Raw genomic sequence first — 17,589 nt, forward strand, 5'->3', positions numbered from 1 at the left:
TTGTTTCTTCTTGTCTATACTGATGATTCTGCAGTATTAGAGTCAGTTAAACATTGTTTTCCCCACTCAAAGACTGCAGGATCAGGATTTTACATAATTCTGGGATATTTGTGTATTCTGTAATTTAACTAGTTAAAGCCTATTTGTTTTGGGGTGTTTTTAATGCCTAGGCTGTATTTTCAAATGCTGTCTCTTGTCCCCTGGGTTTTCTCTCTGATACTGGCTTGCTTAGGGGAAAATTCCACTTCCATTATCATGAAAGATCAGTATTTGGCACAATCATTCCAGCCTCACTGCCTAGCAGCAGTCAGCAGAATTTGTTGAATACATAATGCTCCATTCTCCTCCTTACCAGGTTCTTGCGGAGGGATTTTGCATCAGGCGAGGGGAAGCTCGGAGCGTGATGGTTGTTCAATACCTGCTTGAGACATCCAGAAGCACTTGCTCTTCATGGCTCAGGCACAGGGAAGTTTTAGATGCCACTGTACCCACTGTTAAGAGACTAAATACGATGAAGTTCATGGTACAGTATATGGCATTTCTTCTTGCCAGGAGCACACTCTCACCTGCAGCCTGGAATAGCCGAGGCTGCTTTTCCCCTGGCTCGTTAAAAAGCCTGACACAGTAAAAATCCCTGAGACAAGTTCAGAGAGTTCTCAAGTCCCTGATTAGTAAATATTATTTGTGCAAAATGTAATCTCAGGACAGTAAGTCCTGATGTGAACCAGATTCAAGCATGTGTTTGGCAGTCCTCAGCTTTATTCCTTCTAAATACAAATGAAGCATGCCAAGCAACAATCCTCTAACTCCTGAGCTTAGCTTTCCCCATACCACCAGCCACTTGCCAAGAGTCATTTGCTCCAGTACTTCTCACAAAAGCCAAGCTACTTCTCATAACTCTCCATCCTAATTAAGCTACTTGCTGGCTTTTATAATCACCTCTCCATACACCAATCAATCTCAGCAGGACTTTTAACAGATGAAACTTGGCTGATTTCCCCTTAAAGCACCAACCATCCTGAAACAATAAGGTTGAGTTTTTTACTCTTTACTGCTTCTCTTGCAAGCCTTTTTTCTTCTCTATCTGTCAAAAGAGGAGGCCAACAACAAAAATAAATATAGTCAAATAGGCTTGAGGCTGAATGAGGGCATGGAAAGCTGCTGTTTTCCAGATGAGTCAAGCAGTTCTAGCAATTGCATGGACCAGTATTTACTTCAAGCTGTTCCACACCCACTATCCCACTATTGTTCATCAACCCATCAAAGAGGACAGACAGCCAAGCTTTTTAACAGATACCCAGACAAAACAGGCAGAATAAAGCAATGTTCTGGAATATTCAGAACTTTAGCATTTCAGAAATTCATTACTTCATCTTGACCTTTACTCAGGAAAGCAGCTTGAACTAAACTTGGTGTACATACAAAGGGAGTTTTCAATCAATAAGCCCTTCTACACCACTGCTGCCTCCTTGAAGACCCTCCTCTGGACTGTGCAGGGCATCTAAACAGAGCCCCATTCACTGAGTCTATAACCATTGTCTCTGGAGGGGCTTTTGGGTGGAACACACACATCCAAAAAGTGCAGCGAGCATCCATGAGTCACTGCAGCACTCAACATGTTACCACAACCCAACTGACACTGCTCAAATTGCCACTGGACTGGATTTACCCAGAATCTTCTAATCCCTTAGACACTGTTGTGGAAAGCATCCTACATGAGGGGAAAATAAAATTAACCAATTTGATGTCAAAGGCAGCAGGGTGTTCCTTGCTGCCTCATAATGAAAGGGACATCAACACTTGGAGATAGAGGAGGCGGTGGATGAGGTGGAACCAAACTGGCTTCAAATAAAAACCCAGCTTCCTTTTGTCAGGACAGAAGCAAGGCAGACAGTGAGGCCACAGAGCTTCCAGCACCCCCAGGCAGGGTCAGCCCTTTTGGGTCTTGCCCCATGGAGAGCAGCAAACCCAAAAGCCACAGGCAGGACTGTGTGCTGTCGGTGCCTGCCCGCTGCCACACCTCTGTGCCCACTGACAGTGCCCACAGGGTTGGGATGTGTGGCGTGGGCAGCAGATACAGAAGGGATTGGATTGTTTCCAAAGGCTATTATGCGAAAAAGACTTTGCTTTATGCTTGGGCCAATATGGTAAACTGCATCCAGTTAGCTCAGGGAAAGGTCAGACATATTTTAAAGCTAAGAAAGGCCATCTCTGGCAGGTGTATCCAATTCAGAGAGATATATTATCCCCAAAGGAACATGAAAAAAAATCCTTATTTATTTTATTTCTGCATATTCCACTTAGAGTTACCCTGATGCATTGATGATATGGAATTGAGCAATGTTTTCAAACAGAATCCAGCCAGTCTTTCCTAAAATGAGACATAGTTTGTCTAAACAGACTATCACTTCCTGGAATTTGCAGATCTAATTCCATACTTCAGTATTTAAGGCCTCCAAAAAAGTGACATCCATCTTCCCTCTTATTAAAAAAAAAAAAAGAAGAAGAAAAAAAGAAAGATTTTCCTTCTATCTGGAGATTATTTAGTGCTCTGTTATTGACGCTGCTTCTATTGAAAGATTTAAAGATAAAAATGCAGTGTATTCAAGTAGTGATCATTTTTCATAGTCACTTAGTGACAGAACAGCCTGTAGTCAATTCCAACAGATCTATCTTTTCTGCTATTGATCCTGTGCGCAGGGACTTGGCTGTGATGCTTCAGAACTGCAGCAGCAAATGCAAAAGGAGTGGACAAGAGAGGTGCCAAGCAGTCTTGTTTTCATTCCCAGGCTGTCTAATTATTTCCCTCTAAGTGGTGAGACAGGCTGCTAGAAGATAACTTGTGTGTAGACACATGTCACTTCCTGATGGACAAAGGGAGCAGCTCACAAATGCTATTTCCCCATGTAGCTCAGTCTACAAGGTGTTCCAGAGCTGAGTTCAAGACACTGGATGCAAATCACAACTTCAGGTACCAGAGGGACAAGCGTTTTGTGAAAAACAGGAACTGCCAGTCAGGTCCCTAAAGCAAACCTTCCATGATCTCCTGGGGTGAAGATGCTCTCTTGTGCTCTCATGAGGATGCCCATCACATCATGAAAAGACTATTTCTGCTTTTTGAAGCCCAAAGAGAATGGAAAGTATTATCCTGAGACTTTGGAGCACTCCAGCCTCCAAAGTTCCATGACCAATTTTTATACTTAAGACACAGAGATTAATTCTGATCATCTTCTGAGTACAGAGTGAAGCTGAAGGGGAAAAAAACAACAAAACATTTAGATGCAAGGTAGAGCCTGCATTTTCTCAAGCAGTTCAGTACTTGATCACACACTACCTAGTATTTTAAACAGAGCCAGACTTCTATATATGCTCTTCTTCACTTAAGCCAAATACATCGGTAAATGCTGATACAGAGGCTGTGAATTTGATGGCTGAATAATGTTTGAATCCTTCAGGGACTAAGAAAGCTTTCTGCAGAAGCTGTCGTGCACCTCCTGATGGATCACCACTCACAAACCATAAAGGCATTTAATGTTGGGAGCAGGCAGAACCAGATCTCCAGCTTCCTACAGCAGCTGCTAAAGGGTGCTTTTGGGTTTGCTTCCCTTCAGGTACTGGCTGAAATGTGACCCAGATACCTTTTAAGTTCCTATACATCAGGTGTAAGTTTTAAATATAAGCTGGAAAAGAGGCACCCAAAGATCTGGAGTGAATGAAGAGACAATGGTTCCTCTGTGCTATTTGCAGTTTTCTCATCCCGTTGATGCCATTTATCCACAATTCCCACTGTGACTTTGGGTCCATTTTTTAGCTATTTCCCACATGGGTTAGGAGATAGAGACGCAAGCATTGGCTTGAACACGGGGAGCTGTTCCAGCCCTTGTGGCTGGGGACACCCAGCAGATTAATTCAGACAACAGCAAAACCCCCAAACACTGCTACTGCAGGAACTACATCAAGATGAAAATCACAGACCCTATTCTGGAGGCAATAACTTAAACAAAGCCAAGCAAACGACACAAATAAAACACATATACAGGTGCACCTCATGTATGAGCCTGACAATATTCTAGCCCTTCTCTTCTTCCTTGTTAGTCAGCTTGTTAAGGAGCTCATGAGGTTCGTTTTCTAAAAACTTCTGTGAAAGGTGTTCTTCTACAGAGACCTAACCTTGCACTCCTGCAGCTCTGGCTGTCTTGTCATTTCCTGATCCAAATCCTTTTGATTAATCTCTGAACAGGTTTATCAGTCTATTCCAAAGCCTGCACACAGGAACATACATGTTCAGCAGATATTTCCTCTGTAACTTTCTCTGCTACACTATTTTGGAGAACTGTTCCAAACTGTGCCAGCTAACTCTAGCTATTTGCAGACATGGGAGATGGGAGTCTAAGCCATGAACACTTGCCAAGGTAGCTATATGGGTATACTAGCAAAAGGATATTTCTCCTACTGTATAGCTTATTCCTGCTCTTCAAATAAACTGTACTAGTAAAAAGACTTCCACTGCCTCAGCAGAAGGGTTTTGTTGATAGATAATTTCACCTCTTTCATTGCAAACCAATATAACAGTGATAATTCAGCTTTTGACCAGAGTTGTTTTCTCCTCAGTATTCACTGCTACCAGAGAAAGAATATGATCAATGTCTTAAAGAATAACAAGTGGCTTCATTTTGTCCCCCAAAATAATCTGCACCTTAGGTCCATTCTGAATTCTTTCTCTTGCAAGGCTTTCCTGCTCAGAGAACAACATTAAACAAATTAACAAATTACTCTCTCTGCAAGAGCCAGGTCATATTTCATCATTAGAGAAGGAGTCTGATATTGGTTGGGTGAAAATAAATCCACAGTAACACCATTTGCTATCATTCATGTCTCAACATTTCCCCTCAAAATAGTTTCATTTTGTTATATTTAATGCTTCAGCATTGCATCTTAAAATAATGCCAATAATTACAAATCTCACTGTTTTATTTTAGGCACTGTTCTCCTGAAGTGACAGAAGCACACAGATTGAAAATGTTGCTGAAAGATTGCTGCAAGAGAGGAAAAACACGTCCAAGATTTGCCTAAGTGGTAAAAAGGAAAGAGATGCTCTTTGGACACAGTAGGAGATAAAAAAGTTTGTAATATTCGTCATTTGCTTAAAGACTGAAGAGGATTTTGGGACAGCAAACGGAAGCACTGCAGTGCCGTGGGTTCGTGGTGCAATATTTTGGTCCTTGTGGGATGTTTCACTGCAATATTGAAATGAAGGATCATCCTCTGAAGTCTGCAATCTGGTGCCCCTCTCTGGCTGTCATACCCAATTCTAGGTACAAGAAACCCAATAAGGGATATCGATCAAACTGTCTGATGTGTCAGTTAAAAAATAGCCCTTCATATGTAAACAAAACCTATGCAGAGCAAAAAAGAAATAAATTCAAAAGCCTCTTCTTCTTCAAGTTATTAAAGCTCTTTCTGCTGCTATACAATGAGAATCTTTGTATAAGTTTTATGAGCTCTATCACTGATCTATTCATTTTCTAATGCCTGAAAAATTACAGATCTTGTGCCTATTGAATGAAAAAGCAATGCCCTTTACAAGCCTATTAGGAAAACAATATTTACAACAAAGCACCAAGGAAAATTCTCCCATTAAATTTTACAGCAATTTCCTTGGAAGAGTCCTTTCCACTGAGAACAGCTGGACTTAATTGCAGATGAGCTGACTGAAGGAAGTACATCTGATTGCAGATGTAATAAAATTCATGCTTGACACCTTAATTTTTTTTTAATATATATTGGCCACCATCGAATCACTGCATTTGCTGGTTTGCAGGCTGAATCTATCAAAGTTTTGGCAGGAGAACAGACAGGGAACGGAAAAGCTTGTGGAGGCCTTCAAAGCTTGGTGCTTAAGACACAGCTTTTTAATGCTATTGATTCCTAAAAATCAATATTTTTTTTTCAATAAGAAGGTCTCATATTACCCCTTTTCCCAACCACTCTTCACAATGAACTTAGTTAGGATGAAAAAGCACTTAATGGTTTTCTTTTGAGATTTTTTTTTCCATGTTCATTGCAGTTTCTTCTTCCTTACAAAGTTCACCTTGCTCAGCCCTTCTGGCTGATGGTACATGGTTGTGGAGTGGTTGACCAGATGTTTTCCAGCATAACAACCTGCCATGAAGTTAAGCTTTGACCCAGAAGAGCTAATTTCTTTCAAATAAAAGACATTACAACCACATCAACCTCTAGCCTTTAAGGTTATTTGCTTAGAATCTACCATAAAATCTAAGAGCTTGCTCTTCTTCTTCATCCCTGTTGAAATTCTGTAGATAATTTAATTCTCAGTGAGTTTCACAAATAAGGTTTTTAAGTAACTTTTTACCATTAAACCCGAACCAAAGCAGTTACTTCTGTTAGGAGTTTTTTACAGTGACTTTTCAAAAAGTGGGGTTGGTCATCTGTTGTGCATCACAAGGGTGTGGAAATTGCTTAGAGAGAGAGCAGGGGGAGTAAGGAGCTGTGCTCAGTGCCACTGGAGATTGCCCAGGAACTGAGTTGCAGTGCTGACTAATTGCAGGCAAATTGCTTTTGCTGGAATATATTGAGTGAACAGCAGCAGCAGAGCTTGCCTGGAGAGCAGCAAGTTGAACAAGGATGGAATAAACACTAAATGCTGCCTGAATCCTCCTGCAGTGGGGGTACATAACCCCTTCCCTCTTCAGTCTGTGAGATGGGAGTGTGGGATCACCCTCCCCTTTGCCCAGCTGCTCCATTTTCTGATGAAGAAAATATTGGGATACTCCTCCAATTCTTTTCTGTCTCCTGACCTAACATGATTATTCCTGAACAGAAACATACATTTCAGTGAAAGGAAAATAGTTCTATTTCATCCCTGCGTTGTGAGCTGAAGCTGATAATCAGGACTCATTACAGAGGCTGCTTCTCATGCCTGGGGGTTTTTGTTTGCAGAGTAACACTGTGTGGGCATCCCAACACTTCAAAACCAACCTGCTGCTCCTCAGGTACCTAGCATGCCACTAATAACAGCTTCATGAATGTTGCAGAGTCTGTAATAAGAAACTTAATTTTTTTTAAAAGAGTAGCATTCACTGCTTGTTTCTGTAAGTGGCTGTTTAACCAGGCCTGCCAAACATTGCAAATGTACACACAACTGCATTTTAATCAACCACAAAAACACTCTGTAGCATAAGTAGTTAGGCAGCTATGCCCACAAGAGCACAGGTAAGTGGGCTAGTAAATATTTAATCAACTATTGTTGCATGGGATAGTAAACATGAATATTTAGTATAATACTTACTTACATTTATATCCCCATGTTTAGAATAATATTATGTTTAAGGACAAGTATACATTCAGATGTTTGGTCTGGTAATACTACTCATAGACACATGCTTAGGTAAGTTATTTAAACACTGTCTTGATGCAGGCAAGAAATGGAAAGGATTAGTTTATAAGACATAGATAAAGCACACAGCTATATACATATTTCGTTTTCTTTGTGGAATAATTGCACTGTGAGAAACAAATGCAATCAGAACCTCTTTGCAAGGTGGTAGATGTTGGGATTTTAGCATCAGACTCATCACCTGGCAGAGAATGACCTTGGGGGCTGCATTACAAAATGCTGGACTGGCAGGAGGGCAGTTTTCCAATGAACACAGCTTGAAGTGCAAATATCACTCCCCCAAGGCACAGCCCCAAGCACAGACACACTTCATGCCCTTCTTAGAGAGTAAAATGGAGAGGTTGATGATTCTTTAGAGGAATGCAGGATCCAATCACTCCAAAGAAAAAAGTTCCTTACCAAAAGCCCTGGGAATGCACCAGCTCCCTGGCAGGACTGCTAGCTTTTGCCTCCATCCTGAAATAGAGGTGGCATCCAGCTTCACACATTAATATTTACTGCAGCTTGTAGTGCAGCAATAGTCCTACATCAGAGCTGACTCTATTATAGAAAAGACCTGCATTATAGCAAGAGGTGGCCCTTTACAGGGATTTGGGTTTTCTGCCTGATAACACATTTTGGACTACAGAGTCTCTAAATACATTGAAAATTTCCTGTTACAGCCACCTTGCATTCATGATGACAGACAGACTTTCTCTTCAGCTAGAGGCCTTATGAAAGAGTTCCTTAAGGTCTTTTTTTATTTATGAACTAAATGAGACTTCTTGTAAAATGTATGTCTGTATGTGGATGTGCAGGCTTGGGTACTGATTAGTGCCATTTATATTGGACCCCTGACCAAAGCCACTTACTGAGCTTGACCAGAATATTTTGTGCCAAAGTAGAGAAGTCATCTGAGGACCAGTAAAGCAGTAACAAGCATTTAATCACTATTTCATGGGCTTACAGATGGCCCATGTTACTCAGGACTGCTTTCACAACCATGACCTCAGCGAGACGTGGCGTGGCAGTGGGTCTGCTCTTAGGGGATACAAGATGTCTGTTGTACAAACAACATTGTCACTGCTGATATCTCTGCCAGAAGGACCTGTGTGCAGCACTGGGGTTTGCTGCTCCTTTCCTTAGCATGCACTGCCTTTTTAGCAATATGCCTGCTGAATATTAACCACCCTAACGATCCCAGCGCAGCTCCACAGCACTGCTGCTGCCTTTAGCTCTGGCTGAAGTGATTTTCTGCTTTTGTAGCAGTTTCTGTAGAGGGGCCAAGGATTGGCAGAACTACAGCAGCTGAGCAACCTTCCTCCTCTTCACAGGCAGCTCACAGCCAGGCACCAGTGCTGACGCACAGGGCAAAGGGATGCTCTGTCCTCTCAGGCTGTTTTGACAAGGGCATTTGGTGGTAGGACAAGGGGGAATGGCTTCAAACTGGGAGAGAGTAGGTTTAGATTAGATATTAGGAGGAAATGCTTCCCTGTGAGGGGTTAGGCCCTGGCACAAGTTGCCCAGAGGAGCTGTGGCTGCCCCAGCCCTGGAAGTGTTCAAGGCCAGGTCGGAGCAGCCTGGCTGAGTGGAAGGTATCCTTGCCCTGGCAGGGGGTTGGCATGAGATGATCTTTAAGGTCCCTTCCTACCCAAATCACTCTGTGACTGTCATTCTATGACTTACACACCCTCCCCTGGCTGCAGCTGGACTGGCTGATGTGGTGGCTGTGTTTGGGTGCCCATCACTGCTCTCCCCTCTGTCAACCAGCCTGGCTGGGTTACTGGGGGTGAGGGCATCCAGGGGAGCTGACCCAGCCAAGACCCTCCCAAAACAGCATCTGCTCTCTCTCTGACCTGCCCCCAGCCTCTCTGCAGGCACACTTCATTTTTCATTGACTGCCTGGTAACATTGTGCCTGACTTCATTGAGAGGCTTTTAAAATCTTCAGCTTTGCTATTAGTATTGATTAGCTTTGTCCTCTTAGCAGGCTATTCTTTTTGTGTGTGTGTGTGTCTCCTGGCTTGTTGCATCATCATATTCTATATTGCTCTTTAGGGTCCTTCCTATGGATTTATATGTGTGAATACAGCTGGGGACACCTCTGGGAAGAGATGCTAATCTTCTGAAGAAACCTCCCAGGCCATCTTTCAGTGTTTAGGAGACAATTTACAGTGAGAAAGAGGACAAACAATCTGATCATTGCATCTAGGCAAAAAAAACATAAGAAAAATAGAAAGAGGGAGAGTAAGTTGCCCTTCCAAAGGGAGAGAATGAGTATTCAGTAACTTAGAGAGCCAATGCACCAACTTCATTCCTGCAGCCATGGGTTCTGAGCTTAAGAATACAGAAGTAGTAATTAATAGTTTGCACTTACATAGCATTTTTGCAGATTAACCTCTCCACCAAAATTTCACCTAAATCTAAATGCAGCAATTTCTGGAGTGGAAAATAGTGGGAATTTAATAATGCATAGAAACACCATGCAAGAAATCAAGTCAGGAATATTATACAGATATAAAAATGCAGGGGCAACATTCATAGTGAGAGAACTCAGCTACTCAGGCTGAAATTGCTTTGTCCTGTCCAGCTAATAACCTGCCTTACAAAGTTGTTGCTGAATTGTTAAAATATTACTAGTAGGTGTTACAAGTACACTTTAGTTCCATATCTTATCTTACAGACAGCATCCCCCAGAGTGCGATGCCTCCAATCAAATCCCCCTGCATTAATCTGATATTTATTCTGAGGAAACAGAACTTCTGAGCCACCCAAACAACGTTTTGCAGCGCAGGAGTTTTCCACTGACATCTGTCCTCCAGCACTCCTGCAAGCTGTGAGAACAGCAAATATCACTTTGCAAGGTGCTGTGGGTGCAGCCCATTGATTAGATGGTCTCACCCCCATCCACAGGGAATGCATCCATGGCACAATTTAGCTCGGATGTCAGAGAGGTGCTGCAGGTAGGACAGCTGCCTCACAGACTGATCATAGTTATTCTTCTTTCCCAATTGCTAGAAAGTCTTCCTTGCCATCTCTATTCCTCATTCAATGTCCCCAGTCACCAGCATTGGTTGGTTGGTTGATTGTTCAGTGGAAGGGGGACCAGGGGTCATTTTTAGGCTCTTCCTTGGGTGCTTGTGGCTGGGGTTTGATGTTGAGCTCATCCTTGTGCCTCTTACTGCAGACCATGAGCTCTCCAGAGGCACACACCTCATCCTCCTGCTGCATGGAGGAGTCCTGTGACATCTGGATCTGGAGATGTTGCTCATGTACAGCGAGTTCAGCTCATGGAAGAGGGAGGAAATACTCCTTAGGGGGGTGTTCCCTCATTAGCTGACCCCAGGTATTCCTTAATTGGACTCTGCTTCCCTCAAAATGCTCTCTTGAGGGTTGAGCTCTAATCAAATTAATTTGTCTCTTGGCCGGTGAGGAATAACAGTAAATCTGAAGTCCCTGAAGGAGTATGGAAATTGGCCCACATGAACCATATAATTTTTAAATATGAAGGAGAAAATAGATTTGCAAAAGAAGTTTCTTAGCTGGCAAAATAAGCTATAACAGAGAGCACAGCAAAAGGGAGAAAGTAGTCAGGAGAATAATGCAACACAGCTGGAACACAAGGTTTTGTCTGAGAAAAGCACTTTCTTGTATTTTACCAGAAAGGCATTTCACTCCAAAAATGAAATCCAGACAGGATGTTACTGAAGGTCCACATCTTATTTTCAATAAATGATGAACCTTCATGTCCCATGAAATATGAAAGTATAAAGCTGCATTTCTATCATATTCAGCAAAGGTAGGGGGTTTTTTTTGTTCCCTTTTGTTTAAATATATTCATTATCAAAGGTGTAGTGCCCTTGAGAAGCTGAGACAGTTGCTTGTATTGCTGTGCAAGGAATTTGAGAGACTTGGTAAAGTTTTTATGAACAGTGATGCAGAGATGTGTAGGGTGTCTTTCAAGACCCCTGATCCATCCATCCAGAGCTGCCACTTGAGCTGTAAAGAGACATCCTTGTCAAACCACTTACATATTGCATATACAATGAGATAGCCCTTCATTTCTAGCACACCAGTTGCAGGAAGTAGAATTTAAAGCAGAAGGGCTCCAGAACTCTTATTTCAGATTCTTGTGGCACCAAGCATGGAAATCACATTGGCAATAATGAAAGGTCAGTATCTGAATGCACAGCTTGTGAGAGGGTATGGAAATATTTTGATGAAAAAGAGCCTGTGCTTCAGAAATTGTCAGTGAGCTACAAACCTGAGGGCTATGGAGGGCCAATGCTTGTTTGGGATGGAGATTATCCCTGTACATGCTTTGTTTTGTCCTGCAGTTAGGAATGACAGTGTGGAAAATAAACCCACCTGCATGTAGCATATAGACCTACAATACAAAAGAGAAGGAAAAATATCTCAAATGGCTGGTTTCTGAAAGTCAGAAAGAAAAATAAGATTCAGTTCAGCCTTTAGATACACACCAATGGCCTCATGATTCCTCTGTACCTTTTACACCTCTTACTTTCACTACGATTTTATTTTAATAACACTTTTCTACCTTCTTCCTGTCCTTTAGACACACTTGTTACTGTTTAATATAATATTTCCATTTTTAATTTGTGTGATACCCTCACACATAGTTCAAAATCAGGGAGAATTACTTATCTTCTCAAAAAGTAACAATGGTTGCTATTAACCAGGTTTTGATCTCTGCGGTGCCACTGGGAAAAGGTGCCTCAAGTGACTCCAGTTGTAACCCAGGAACCGAAGCAACCAGAAGTCAATGCCTAAGCTGAGAGGAAGCTTTCTCCTCTGACTGTGTGTTTCCAAGGAAAGTGCAGGCACAGTCATGCTGGGTATTAAAGGAGATCCATTTTATGCCTGTTTTTGTCCGTGACAATCTCATCAGCAGCCATAGAAAACGATAGGAAAAATCTGAAGATGGATGTTAACAATTCATTTCTTAAATTTCCATAGTTAATGTAAACCTTATAACTTCCACATCCTACCAGCTTGATTGTGCCTGCTGGAGTTCACTGTTTAAATAGTTCTCCCTGTAAGGAAAATGTACCAGGGGCATCATCTGGACCACTTTGTTCACTGCCAGGAACTCGGATCATTTCTTAGAATAACGATCTAGGCAGGATTTTTACAAATCACTGCAAGTTCAGCTCCTGTGAAAAGGGTTTTCTGAGGAAGAACTTGCAGGCACAGCATGTTTGGAGGCAAGCAGGAGTTGAAGATTCCCCTCTGCCTCCATGGGAACGGTACCTTTCCCAAGGCACCTCTCAGAGCAGCAGAAATCCTGCACAGCATCAAGTCAGTCATACCCAGGGAGGCTCCAAAGGCTGCTCCAGCATCTGGAAGTCTTTTGAGGTGCTTTATAAATATGCCCACTCTTAGAGCAGGTGCCACATCCTGGTCCACCAAGGAATTTTCCTGCATCTGTTCCACGGAGAGATCTGTGCAAGGCTGAAGGTTGCAGCTCTGAGAAGTCCTTGTGTTAAGTGACTTCAGCTGGCTGGGATGTGGTCCTGGCTAATGTCTAATGGCTTTCATATGACTCAGGTTTTTCTCCTTTGTCCTTCCTTCTCCTTGCCCAGCATTTTGCTAGTTAGTGGTTATGCAGCAACAGCTGCAAAGTACCCTTTCAAGGCAAATTATTATTAACATCACTTTGCCAAATTGGCACAAACTATTGAACAAGGAGTCACAGAGTGGTTTGGGTTGGGAAGGACCTTAATGATCATCTACTTCCAAATCCCCTGCCATGGGCAAGAACATATTCTTCCAAGCAGCCTGCTCACTGCAACCCCCTAAGCAGAGCACGCATTTTGAGCTCCACACGCTTTTTTTTTTTCTCCTGGAGGAGGCGAAAAGGCAGGACCTTGGCTGGCTGCAGCAGAGCCGAGCACGGCCCGGGCAGCCCCGCTGCAAAAGCACGGAAGGAAAACTGCACTGAGCGAGGGATGCTCTGAGCTGAGGGATGCTCTGTGCTTAGTGAGGGATGCTCTGAGCTGAGGGATGCTCTGTGCTTAGTGAGGGATGCTCTGAGCTGAGGGATGCTCTGTGCTTAGTGAGGGATGCTCTGAGCTGAGAGATGCTCTGTGCTGAGTGAGGGATGCTCTGTGCTTAGTGAGGGATGCTCTGCACTGAGCAAGGGATGCTCTGTGCTTAGTGAGGGATGCTCTGTGCTGAGCGAGAGATGCTCTGTGCTTAGTGAGGGATGCTCTGTGCTTAGTGAGGGATGCTCTGCACTGAGCAAGGGATGCACTGCACTGAGTGAGGGATGCTCTGCACTGAGCAAGGGATGCTCTGCACTGAGCAAGGGATGCACTGCACTGAGTGAGGGATGCTCCGCGCTGAGAGATGCTCTGTGCTTAGTGAGGGATGCTCTGCGCTGAGCAAGGGATGCACTGCACTGAGTGAGGGATGCTCTGTGCTTAGTGAGGGATGCTCTGTGCTGAGCGAGGGATGCTCTGTGCTTAGTGAGGGATGCTCTGCACTGAGCAAGGGATGCACTGCACTGAGTGAGGGATGCTCCGCGCTGAGTGCGCGATGCTCTGCGCTGTGGCAGCTCCGGAGGTGCCAAGCGAAGCTAATGCTCCGGAGCGATACTAGAGGGCACTGTAAACCTGGCAGTTTTGGCTTCCGAATGGGACGAAGCAAAAAATTGAAGCGTTTGCTATTTGCGGTCGTTAAAGCTCTCCTGGTATTTAGTGCAAAATTAGTGCTAACCCCCGGGTCCTGAGCAAATTAATTTGTGGAATTACACAGGAATTACTCCCTTACAGTCCAGGATTCTTATTCATTGCCAGGCCCTGAACTTTTGCATCCACTGCTGGAGGGGCTCCTCTCCCAGTAAATGGGCAGGCTTGGAGGAAAGGAGAGTAAGAACCATTATGAGAATTCAGCAACTTTTTTTAAAAAAGCTATCGCTTAGCAGTAATGTGTTCATTAATTGGCAGCCAGACCACTGCCTGGCTTCATTTAAAATCTGATGGTATCTTTTCATTGTGGTAGCAAAGGTTTCATCCTGCACTTTCCCTATATGCCAACATCATTTTTTTCCCTGTGCCTGATTGAGGATACACGCCTATCAGAGAGAAGGAGAGTTCCTGCACTGTGATAAAAAAAAAATTGTTTTTAAAAGGGTCTTTTAAAACATATTTAAAAATAAGAACATGCTACTCTAAATTAAACGCTCCAATCAATGTGATCAATAGATTAATAGGTTTCAGTACCTGTCTCCTCAGACAGTCCTCATACACCCATCACTGTAATTTGTAATTCAGTGTTCATCTTAAATTAGTAAAATTTAAACTGAAACAACAACGGACTGACAAGTAAACAAGACTTTCCAATTTAAATGTAAAATGTTTACCCAATGTGCAGAATCAAGCTCTCTGCCCTCGCAATATCACCGCCACACAAAATAAACACAGAGCCACAGGGGACGGGAGGAAAAGGCATCTTGAGAGGTCACCTAGTCCATCTCCTTCCCCCAGGGTAGGATCAACCCTGCCTAAATTGGTCTTGACAAGAGAGTTTCTCTAACCTGTTCATCCCTGGAGGTTTTAAAGGAACTCCACAGGCTCCTCAGATGGTCTATTCTGGGTGTCACCTATTCTTATAGACGGAACATTTTCCCCAAAGTCTAACCCAAATTACTTTTACTGCAGTGTAATCCCACTAATTCTGTCTGTGAGCAACAGTTCATTACTTTTGTAGCATCTTTTATATTTGGGGATATTATTACTGTGTCTTTATCAGCCTTAGGCAATGGACCACAGTTCTTCCCCTCCTGGGAGGTTTATTTTTTAGACTGTTCTTTTCATTTTCTGTGTTTCTCTGAAAGTCTGATGACAAAACTACTCCTCCCCAACACTCAGCAGAGATGGGAGCATTGTGCCAATGTACCACACCACACTCTCTTTATGTACAGTAGTGGCAGCTTTGCTTTGCTCACACCAGGGCACTGCAGTTGGCTCGCAGTTCATTTCTAGTCCATGGTATTGCCCTTTCTCTTAGAAATGCTGCCTATGCAGCGATTTCTGGACATGCATTTCAGTAGTTTTAATATATTTATCTTTGCTCCTGTCCCTGTAGAACATCAACATCTTCTTTCCAGCATGCTTTTTCAGTTTGTTAAGATTTTTGAATCTTTCTCTTGTTCTCTGAGAGCACTTACAGCCCCTCTCAGCTTGGTGTTGTTAACAATATGTCTCCTCCATACTACCCAAGTCACCAATGAAAATACTGAGTAATGCCAGAGCTGCAGAGACCCCTCCAGCAGCGTATTCAAGCCATCCTTCCACTTGGACAGCAAAGAGCAAACAGTTTTCAGCGTGTTTCCCAGCTGGTTTGGTACCTTACAGCATTTCTCTCCATCCATGTTCCCCCACCTCGCTCCTGGAACACCCACGAGTGAGAGTCAAAAGCCTGGCTGCAGTCAAGCTGCAGCTCCTCCCCTCTCAGAGACCTGCTGCCCTGCCACAGGAAAATTAGATTGGCTTGACATGATTTATCCTTGACAAAACCACAGCTTGTGGGGCTACTGCATCCCTCATGCCAGTGCTATGCCTTGGCTTTGGATCTAGTGTGCAAAATTCTGTCCCCTTTGAAATAAGGGACAAAACTCCCACAACCCAGGGACTTTACCAAGCCCAGGCTCCACGCAGCCCCCAGAAGCAGTGGAAATACCATCACATTACTGCTCATTTTGGTAAGCAAGGGCTTATTTCCACTGAGAGCTGCAGAGGCAGAACATAATCAGGGGTATCACAGCTGGGGTTGAGCTTTACACCCCCCAGGTACCATCACATTGTGGATACACAGCCTCTCCCCAAAACTGGTGCTCCTTCATTTCCTTGGGACAGTTCAATAGAGGTGGGAGCAGGTGTAATTTACACTCTGAAGGGAGCTGCAAGGAGGTATAAATTACTCAAGCACAATCTACCTAAGATTCACTTAAAATTCACTCTGAATTTGGCACCAGAAATGTAGGAGATAATCAAGTTTTCCTTTTTGAGATCTTGTGTATTTAAAAGCTGCTGTGTTTAATTTTTGCAGTCACAACAATGCTCATTCATAAATATTTCCTAATGTTTGATCCTATTAGTATGTAGAGTTCAGTGTTTGATTAATGGACTAGAACAATGCGATCAAATATATTTTGGGCTTCAGAATACCACTTTGTAATGCCTAATATTTGAGGAAATATTACAGATAGGCTTGTCTTCTGACTAGAAGCGATTGCACTTGAATTCTGAGAAACCCAGATAGAGATCTTGGATAAGATCTGAATTTCAAACAAGTCCTAATTACACAGCACGCTGGACCAAAGCTCGAGGTCTGCACATTTCCAGCGTTGGTTTCTTCACAGCTCAAATGCAAATGTTGTTTCTTAGCCCTCTCTCTCAGGAATTCATAACATATTAATCAACTTGTAGTACCTAAGAGCCCTGTCCGACTGTATTTGGAAGACCTTAATTTGACTCCGGTAGGAATGTAACAATATTAATAACTAATATTAAACTGGATTCCTAACGGGGATGCTGGGACAATACTCTTTGATCACTGCATTAATCTGGTGCAATTGTGTTTATATCAGCCTCGTTCATCCCATGTGAGCTCAGTGCCATCTTGGCATGAATATGAAATATGCAAATCTGGGGGATACACGTTAATAGTGGGTCCATCTGCTTGGATCTTTTATTAAAGGGAAGTGTGAATGCAGTTGCCATGCAATACACTCTTACACACAAAGAGCACGAGTTACGAAAACAAGAGAAAACATCTCGTGCTTTGGCCTTATTGGTATTTCGCATTTGTCATTTCTGCGTTTGGTTTTCATTTTAATTTAGGAATTTTCCCCAAAACGAAATTTGAGTGAAAAAGCTCAACAGTTAGGAATGACTGTGCGTATACACGCACGCACATCTCTTCCTCTCTAGTGACAGACAGGATATTACTTTTCCACTGCATATGAAATTAATACCAGAAGCACAAGAAAAAACATGTAAATGCCATCTCTTAAAGCCTGATCTGGATGTCACTTCTATGCTTAAGACATATATAACATTGAGGAAAACTAGTTGTTGGAGTGAAAAAGAAGTTAATGCAGAGCTGGTTTGGGAGAGCCAAGCCCAAGCATGAGCTCAGCCTTGGAGTCACAGCCCAATGCCTCCACAG

This window comes from Lonchura striata, chromosome 17 (genome assembly GCF_050655825.1).
Source record: "Lonchura striata isolate lonStrDom1 chromosome 17, ASM5065582v1, whole genome shotgun sequence".
Classification (NCBI taxonomy): domain Eukaryota; kingdom Metazoa; phylum Chordata; class Aves; order Passeriformes; family Estrildidae; genus Lonchura; species Lonchura striata.